Source organism: Lolium rigidum, chromosome 3, assembly GCF_022539505.1.
Source record: "Lolium rigidum isolate FL_2022 chromosome 3, APGP_CSIRO_Lrig_0.1, whole genome shotgun sequence".
Taxonomy (NCBI): Eukaryota; Viridiplantae; Streptophyta; class Magnoliopsida; order Poales; family Poaceae; genus Lolium; species Lolium rigidum.
The window spans coordinates 149969374-149978592 of record NC_061510.1 but is presented as its reverse complement, the minus strand read 5'-3'; positions in this window follow the sequence as shown (position 1 = coordinate 149978592).

The window sequence follows — 9219 nt, the reverse complement described above, 5'->3', positions numbered from 1 at the left end:
CTTCTTTAGAGCTATTGATTATACTTAGAGTTTCTCAACAATTTGTCAAAATTCCAAATGATGTATCGTTGGATACATAATGAAAAGCAAAAACTTTTTCATGTTCACACTTTTTGCAGATTTTACACATTTTAAATTTAATTTTGAAAAAATACGAAACATTTCTAAATGACAATGACGAAAAAATGAACTTTTACTCTGATTTATGGACCCCTTATCCAAATGGTACAAATGATATACCGTTAGATAGATAATGAACTTTTGAGTTTTTAAAATTCCGCACCGTTGTTGAATAATTTTGAAAATACCAAAATCTGGACGTATTAATAAACGGGCGGACAACAATTTCGATGAATTTTCTCAACCGTTTGACAGAATAATGCAAATGATATGACGTTGGAAAGGTATGTAGCATACCAAACTTTTTAGTATTTTATGTTTATAAAAATCCGCATGGATTTTGAACAATTTTGAAAATACCGAATTTCGGACTATTCAAAACCGAGCGCATAGTGTTTGGACAACATTTTTTCAACCTTTAGTCGGAATGATGAAGACTATAGGGCGTTGAAAATATAATTAAATTTCACAGAGTTTTCATGTTTTAAGTTTTTTCAAATTATGCACTAATTTAATTGTAAAAAACAGAGCATTGAATTGCCCGATGACAAGCACTTACACTGCTTGTGCAATGAGCTTTGATACGTCTCCGACGTATCGATAATTTCTTATGTTCCATGCCACATTATTGATGTTATCTACATGTTTTATGCACACTTTATGTCATATTCGTGCATTTTCTGGAACTAACCTATTAACAAGATGCCGAAGTGCCGATTGCTCGTTTTCTGCTGTTTTTGGTTTCAGAAATCCTAGTAAGGAAATATTCTCGGAATTGGACGAAATCAAAGCCCAGGGGCCTATTTTTCCACGAAGCTTCCGAAGTCCGAAGACGAGACGAAGAGGGGCCACGGGGTGGCCAAACCCTAGGGCGGCGCGGCCCCACCCCTCGGCCGCGCCGGCCTATGGTGTGGGCCCCCGTGCCGCCTCTTGACTTGCCCTTCCGCCTACTTAAAGCCTCCGTGACGAAACCCCCAGTACCGAGAGCCACGATACGGAAAACCTTCCAGAGACGCCGTCGCCGCCGATCCCATCTCGGGGGATCCAGGAGATCGCCTCCGGCACCCTGCCGGAGAGGGGAATCATCCCCGGAGGACTCTACGCCGCCATGGTCGCCTCCGGTGTGATGTGTGAGTAGTCTACCCCTGGACTATGGGTCCATAGCAGTAGCTAGATGGTTGTCTTCTCCCCATTGTGCTATCATTGTCGGATCTTGTGAGCTGCCTATCATGATCAAGATCATCTATCCGTAATTCTATATGTTGCGTTTGTTGGGATCCGATGAATAGAGAATACTTGTTATGTTGATTATCAAAGTTATGCTTATGTGTTGTTTATGATCTTGCATGCTCTCCGTTACTAGTAGATGCTCGGCCAAGTAGATGCTTGTAACTCCAAGAGGGAGTACTTATGCTCGATAGTGGGTTCATGCTCGCATTGACACTCGGGACAATGACGAGAAAGTTCTAAGGTTGTGTTGTGCTGTTGCCACTAGGGATAAAACATTGATGCTATGTCTAAGGATGTAGTTGTTGATTACATTACGCACCATACTTAATGCAATTGTCCGTTGCTTGCAACTTAATATCGGAGGGGGTTCGGATGATAACCTCGAAGGTGGACTTTTTAGGCATAGATGCGGTTGGATGGCGGTCTATGTACTTTGTCGTAATGCCCAATTAAATCTCACTATACTCATCATGATATGTATGTGCATTGTCATGCTCTCTTTATTTGTCAATTGCCCAACTGTAATTTGTTCACCCAACATGCTGTTCGTCTTATGGGAGAGACACCTCTAGTGAACTGTGGACCCCGGTCCAATTCTCTTTACTGAAATACAAATCTACTGCAATACTTGTTTTACTGTTTTCTCTGCAAACAATCATCTTCCACACAATACGGTTAATCCTTTGTTACAGCAAGCCGGTGAGATTGATAACCTCACTGTTTCGTTGGGGCAAAGTACTTTGGTTGTGTTGTGCAGGTTCCACGTTGGCGCCGGAATCCCTGGTGTTGCGCCGCACTACATCTCGCCGCCATCAACCTTCAACGTGCTTCTTGACTCCTACCTGGTCCGATTAAACCTTGGTTTCTTACGAGGGAAACTTGCCGCTGTGCGCATCACACCTTCCTCTTGGGGTTCCCAACGGACGCGTGTCGAACGAAAGACAATACGTCAACCACGCGCATCAAGCAAATTTCCGGCGCCGTTGCCGGGGAGATCAAGACACGCTGCAAGGGGAGTCTCCACTTCTCAATCTCTTTACTTTGTTTTTGTCTTGCTTAGTTTTATTTACTACTTTGTTTGCTGCACTAAATGAAAATACAAAAAATTAGTTGCTAGTTTTACTTTATTTGCTATCTTGTTTGCTATATCAAAAACACAAAAAAAAATTTAGTTACTTGCATTTACTTTACTTATTTCATCATGTTACCTTTTAATTTTACCACAAAGAACATACCAGTAGGACGTGGGTCTATAGTTGGGAGAAATAATATAGAAGAATTCTTCAACCATGTTAGTACCATTGAAAATTTTGAAGATAGACACTTGGTAGACCTTGCGCCTACTTATGAAATTGCTGCTGCGCATTTAGTTCGCTTATTGGAAACTAAATTTGTTAATCTTAATCCTATAATCCAACACATGTTTTTCACACTTGGTGATATGGAAGAAGGGGAAAAGAAAACATTTGTATTAGAAACCCTTCTTAGAGAATTTGGTGGTCTAGCAAGGGAAGCTAGAAAGGTGTTTGCTAAATTTAATATGCTTGGTTCTCCTACTAATTTTGTTAGTCTCCTTGAAAAGATGGATATGGATAGAATAAGATACACTAATAATATTGATGATGGTGGGGAGATCAAAGCACCAATACCATGTAAGCTCCTAGCTATGAATGATGCGCTAGAAAATAACTATGCTTGGCTTGTTCCCGAAAATTTGTTTGATGAGAGTAGCACGCCTAAAACTAATGAAAAGGGAGATGCTAAAACTTATGTATCTAATATACTATGCCTGGTTGAGAAAACTCCGCACCCCGCTGTAGAAGTACCACCCTTCGATAATATTTGATACACACTTTACGCGCCTAGCTGAAAGGCGTTAAAGAAAAGCGCTTATGGGAGACAACCCATGTTTTTACCTACAGTACTTTGTTTTTATTTTGTGTCTTGGAAGTTGTTTACTACTGTAGCAACCTCTCCTTATCTTAGTTTTGAGTTTTGTTGTGCCAAGTTAAGCCGTTGATAGAAAAGTAAGTACTAGATTTGGATTACTGCGCAGTTCCAGATTTCTTTGCTGTCACGAATCTGGATCTATCTCCCTGTAGGTAGCTCAGAAAATTACGCCAATTTACGAGCATGATCCTCAGATATGTACGCAACTTTCATTCAATTTGAGCATTTTCGTTTGAGCAAGTCTGGTGCCATTTTAAAATTCGTCAATACGAACTGTTCTGTTTTGACAGATTCTGCCTTTTATTTCGCATTGCCTCTTTCGCTATGTTGGATGAATTTCTTTGATCCACTAATGTCCAGTAGCATTATGCAATGTCCAGAAGTGTTAAGAATGATTGTGTCACCTCTGAATATGTCAATTTATATTGTGCACTAACCCTCTAATGAGTTGTTTCGAGTTTGGTGTGGAGGAAGTTTTCAAGGATCAAGAGAGGAGTATGATGCAACATGATCAAGGAGAGTGAAAGCTCTAAGCTTGGGGATGCACCCGGTGGTTCACCCCTGCATATATCAAGAAGACTCAAGCGTCTAAGTTTGGGGATGCCCAAGGCATCCCCTTCTTCATCGACAACATTATCAGGTTCCTCCCCTGAAACTATATTTTTATTCCATCACATCTTATGTGCTTTTTCTTGGAGCGTCGGTTTGTTTTTGTTTTTGTTTTGTTTGAATAAAATGGATCCTAGCATTCACTTTATGGGAGAGATACACGCTCCGCTGTAGCATATGGACAAGTATGTCCTTGGTTTCTACTCATAGTATTCATGGCGAAGTTTCTCCTTCGCTAAATTGTTATATGGTTGGAATTGGAAAATGATACATGTAGTAATTGCTATAAATGTCATGGGTAATGTGATACTTGGCAATTGTTGTGCTCATGTTTAAGCTCTTGCATCATATGCTTTGCACCCATTAATGAAGAAATACATAGAGCATGCTAAAATTTGGTTTGCATATTTTGTTTCTCTAAGGTCTAGATAATTTCTAGTATTGAGTTTGAACAACAAGGAAGACAGTGTAGAGTCTTATAATGTTTTCAATATGTCTTTTATGTGAGTTTTGCTGCACCGGTTCATCCTTGTGTTTGTTTCAAATAAGCCTTGCTAGCCTAAACCTTGTATCGAGAGGGAATACTTCTCATGCATCCAAAATACTTGAGCCAACCACTATGCCATTCGTGTCCACCATACCTACCTATACTACATGGTATTTTTCCGCCATTCCAAAGTAAATTGCTTGAGTGCTACCTTTAAAATTCCATCATTCACCTTTGCAATATATAGCTCATGGGACAAATAGCTTAAAACCTATTGTGGTATTGAATATGTAATTATGCACTTTATCTCTTATTAAGTTGCTTGTTGTGCGATAACCATGTTTACTGGGGAACGCCATCAACTCATTGTTGAATTTCATGTGAGTTGCTATGCATGTTCGTCTTGTCGGAAGTAAGGGCGATCTACACTGAGTTGAATGGTTTGAGCATGCATATTGTGAGAGAAGAACATTGGGCCGCTAACTAAAGCCATGATTCATGGTGGAAGTTTCAGTTTTGGACAAATATCCTCAAGTCTCTAATGAGAAAAGAATTAATTGTTGTCAAATACTTAAAGCATTAAAAGAGGAGTCCATTATCTCGTTGTCTATGTTGTCCCGGTATGGATGTCTAAGTTGAGAATAATCAAAAGCGAGAAATCCAAATGCGAGCTTTCTCCTTAGACCTTTGTACGAGGCGGCATAGAGGTACCCCTTTGTGAAACTTGGTTAAAGCATATGTATTGCGGTGATAATCCGGGTAGTCCAAGCTAATTAGGACAAGGTGCGGGCACTATTGGTACACTATGCATGAGGCTTGCAACTTATAAGATATAATTTACATGATGCATATGCTTTATTACTACCGTTGACAAAATTGTTTCATGTTTTCAAAATCAAAGCTCTAGCACAAATATAGCAATCGATGCTTTTCCTCTATGAGGACCATTCTTTTACTTTCAATGTTGAGTCAGTTCACCCATTTCTCTCCACCTCAAGAAGCAAACACTTGTGTGAACTGTGCATTGATTCCTACATACTTGCTTATTGCACTTATTATATTACTCTATGTTGACAATATCCATGAGATATACATGTTACAAGTTGAAAGCAACCGCTGAAACTTAATCTTCTTTTGTGTTGCTTCAATACCTTTACTTTGAATTATTGCTTTATGAGTTAACTCTTATGCAAGACTTATTGATGCTTGTCTTGAAGTGCTATTCATGAAAAGTCTTTGCTTTATGATTCACTTGTTTACTCATGTCATACACATTGTTTTGATCGCTGCATTCACTACATATGCTTTACAAATAGTATGATCAAGATTATGATGGCATGTCACTCCGGAAATTATCCGTGTTATCGTTTTACCTGCTCGGGACGAGCAGAACTAAGCTTGGGGATGCTGATACGTCTCCGACGTATCGATAATTTCTTATGTTCCATGCCACATTATTGATGTTATCTACATGTTTTATGCACACTTTATGTCATATTCGTGCATTTTCCGGAACTAACCTATTAACAAGATGCCGAAGTGCCGATTCTTTGTTTTCGCTGTTTTTGGTTTCAGAAATCCTAGTAAGGAAATATTCTCGGAATTGGACGAAATCAAAGCCCAGGGGCCTATTTTTCCACGAAGCTTCCGGAAGTCCGAAGACGAGACGAAGAGGGGCCACGGGGTGGCCAAACCCTAGGGCGGCGCGGCCCCACCCCCGGCCGCGCCGGCCTATGGTGTGGGCCCCCGTGCCGCCTCTTGACTTGCCCTTCCGCCTACTTAAAGCCTCCGTGACGAAACCCCCGACACCGAGAGCCACGATACGGAAAACCTTCCGGAGACGCCGTCGCCGCCGATCCCATCTCGGGGGATCCAAGAGATCGCCTCCGGCACCCTGCCGGAGAGGGGAATCATCCCCCGGAGGACTCTACGCCGCCATGGTCGCCTCCGGTGTGATGTGTGAGTAGTCTACCCCTGGACTATGGGTCCATAGCAGTAGCTAGATGGTTGTCTTCTCCCCATTGTGCTATCATTGTCGGATCTTGTGAGCTGCCTATCATGATCAAGATCATCTATCCGTAATTATATATGTTGCGTTTGTTGGGATCCGATGAATAGAGAATACTTGTTATGTTGATTATCAAAGTTATGCTTATGTGTTGTTTATGATCTTGCATGCTCTCCGTTACTAGTAGATGCTCGGCCAAGTAGATGCTTGTAACTCCAAGAGGGAGTACTTATGCTCGATAGTGGGTTCATGCTCGCATTGACACCGGGACGATGACGAGAAAGTTCTAAGGTTGTGTTGTGTTGTTGCCACTAGGGATAAAACATTGATGCTATGTCTAAGGATGTAGTTGTTGATTACATTACGCACCATACTTAATGCAATTGTCTCGTTGCTTGCAACTTAATACTGGAGGGGTTCGGATGATAACCTCGAAGGTGGACTTTTTAGGCATAGATGCGGTTGGATGGCGGTCTATGTACTTTGTCGTAATGCCCAATTAAATCTCACTATACTCATCATGATATGTATGTGCATTGTCATGCTCTCTTTATTTGTCAATTGCCCAACTGTAATTTGTTCACCCAACATGCTGTTCGTCTTATGGGAGAGACACTTCTAGTGAACTGTGGACCCCGGTCCAATTCTCTTTACTGAAATACAAATCTACTGCAATACTTGTTCTACTATTTTCTCTGCAAACAATCATCTTCCACACAATACGGTTAATCCTTTGTTACAGCAAGCCGGTGAGATTGACAACCTCACTGTTTCGTTGGGGCAAAGTACTTTGGTTGTGTTGTGCAGGTTCCACGTTGGCGCCGGAATCCCTGGTGTTGCGCCGCACTACATCTCGCCGCTATCAACCTTCAACGTGCTTCTTGACTCCTACTGATCCGATTAAACCTTGGTTTCTTACTGAGGGAAACTTGCCGCTGTGCGCATCACACCTTCCTCTTGGGGTTCCCAACGGACGCGTGTCGAACGAAAAGACAATACGTCAACCACGCGCATCAAGCTTGAACTGCCCGATGCGGTTCAAAATGGGCGGACAATAATTTAAAATGTTTTCTTAAATATTAAGAAATTAGAGAAAACAATCTAAATGAAAAAGTTGCGCCTAATCCATAACTTTCCAACGCAATATTATTTGCATCATTCCAAAAACGGTTGAATAATCGCATCCAAATTAACGTTTGCTCTTTAATCGCATCCAAATTACCGTCCGCTGTTTTTTTAGTACATCTGGATTTTGGTGTTTTCAAAATTATTCAAAAAACTATGTGAAATTTGATAATACGTAAAACATGAAAGATTTGCGCATTTTTATTATTTATCCAACGGTATATCATTTGTACAATTTGGATAAGCGGTTCGAAAACTGGAGTAAAAGTTCTTTTTCAGCCTATACAGAAATGTTTCGTATTCTCAAAATTAAGTTTAAAAGGTGCAGAATCTGCAAAAGGTTTGAACACGAAAAAGTCATGTGTTTTTATTATCTTTCCAAGGGTATATCATTTGTACAATTCTGATAAATGGTTCAGATATTCGAAGTAAAATCGATACCTGTGAAGAAATGGAAAGTTCAAAAAAAATCATACGGAAAGCTCAACCTTGTTACCCAAAAAGTGCAACCCTACGTTCAGGGAAGTTCAAGTCGGTGCTCAGAGTATTATTCTGCAACCGGTTTCAGAATATTTATCTCCATCACATATTCCAATATTAAGGGAACGCGAGAAATTTTTCTCTATGTCAATTCAAAACAAAACAAATGGACGACTGAATCTAAGTATTTTGCTTTATCAAACATACAATATCCATAAACTATTTGAGAAAATTGATATGGAAAATCCTGCCAATCCAAAACTCCATGATTGGTTTATCTCTACACCTAGATAAAGATCAATTTACAAAATGGAAATAATGGAGAAAAAATATTGGGATCTAAAGTTTCATATCTCAGTACTATTGGTGTGCACATGTGTATCCTTCAATTTGCACCAGACTTGATATTGCATTTGTTGTTACTTTACAAGTTAGACATAGCGCAACCCCCACTAAAGGCCATTCGATGGGAGTCGATAATATATTTCGATATCTTGAAAGCACAAAGGATAATGGCATAATCAATATTGAAAGATAATGACATTGATATTATTGGGTATATGATGGCTATTTCTCTAAGTCAGGAATGCTAAATCTAAAACCATTTTCTTGTTCCTACATAGTGGGAAAACCATCTCATGGAATTATTCTAATGAAACCTATGGTGCAGACGGGTCCAGTATAGTTTTCCCTACCGGTGGTGGCACTACTAGGGAGAGGCTTATAGGTCCCGAGTTACCGCAGGTGCACTAAAAAGGAGGTCCACCCGTGCTATATACCACCGGCGCACCCAAATAATGGAGCGCCGATGATACGAGGGTACCATCGGCGTACACAAAATTTGATGCGCCCGGGATAAGCCTCGTGCAGGTCCAGGCCGACCAAAAATCTGGCCTACACTTACCACCAGCACACCACTACAGTGGGCCACCGATGGTATATTGATTACCACCGACGCCAAACTATAGTGGTGCGTCGGCGGTAGGTGTCAGCTAGATTTTGCCCTACGCCCCCTGGACCGCCTTTTCAATTTTGAAAAATATAAAGAAATTGATAGAAATTTAAAAAAAAAATTCTTTGAGATGACCATTTATTATGTGTTCTAGTTATTATGAAAATTAGCAAACATGAATTTCGATATTTTGTGCAAAATGGATACATGTTTCGATAAAACGGCTTTTCTGGTTGCATACGACCTCCGGTGAAAACT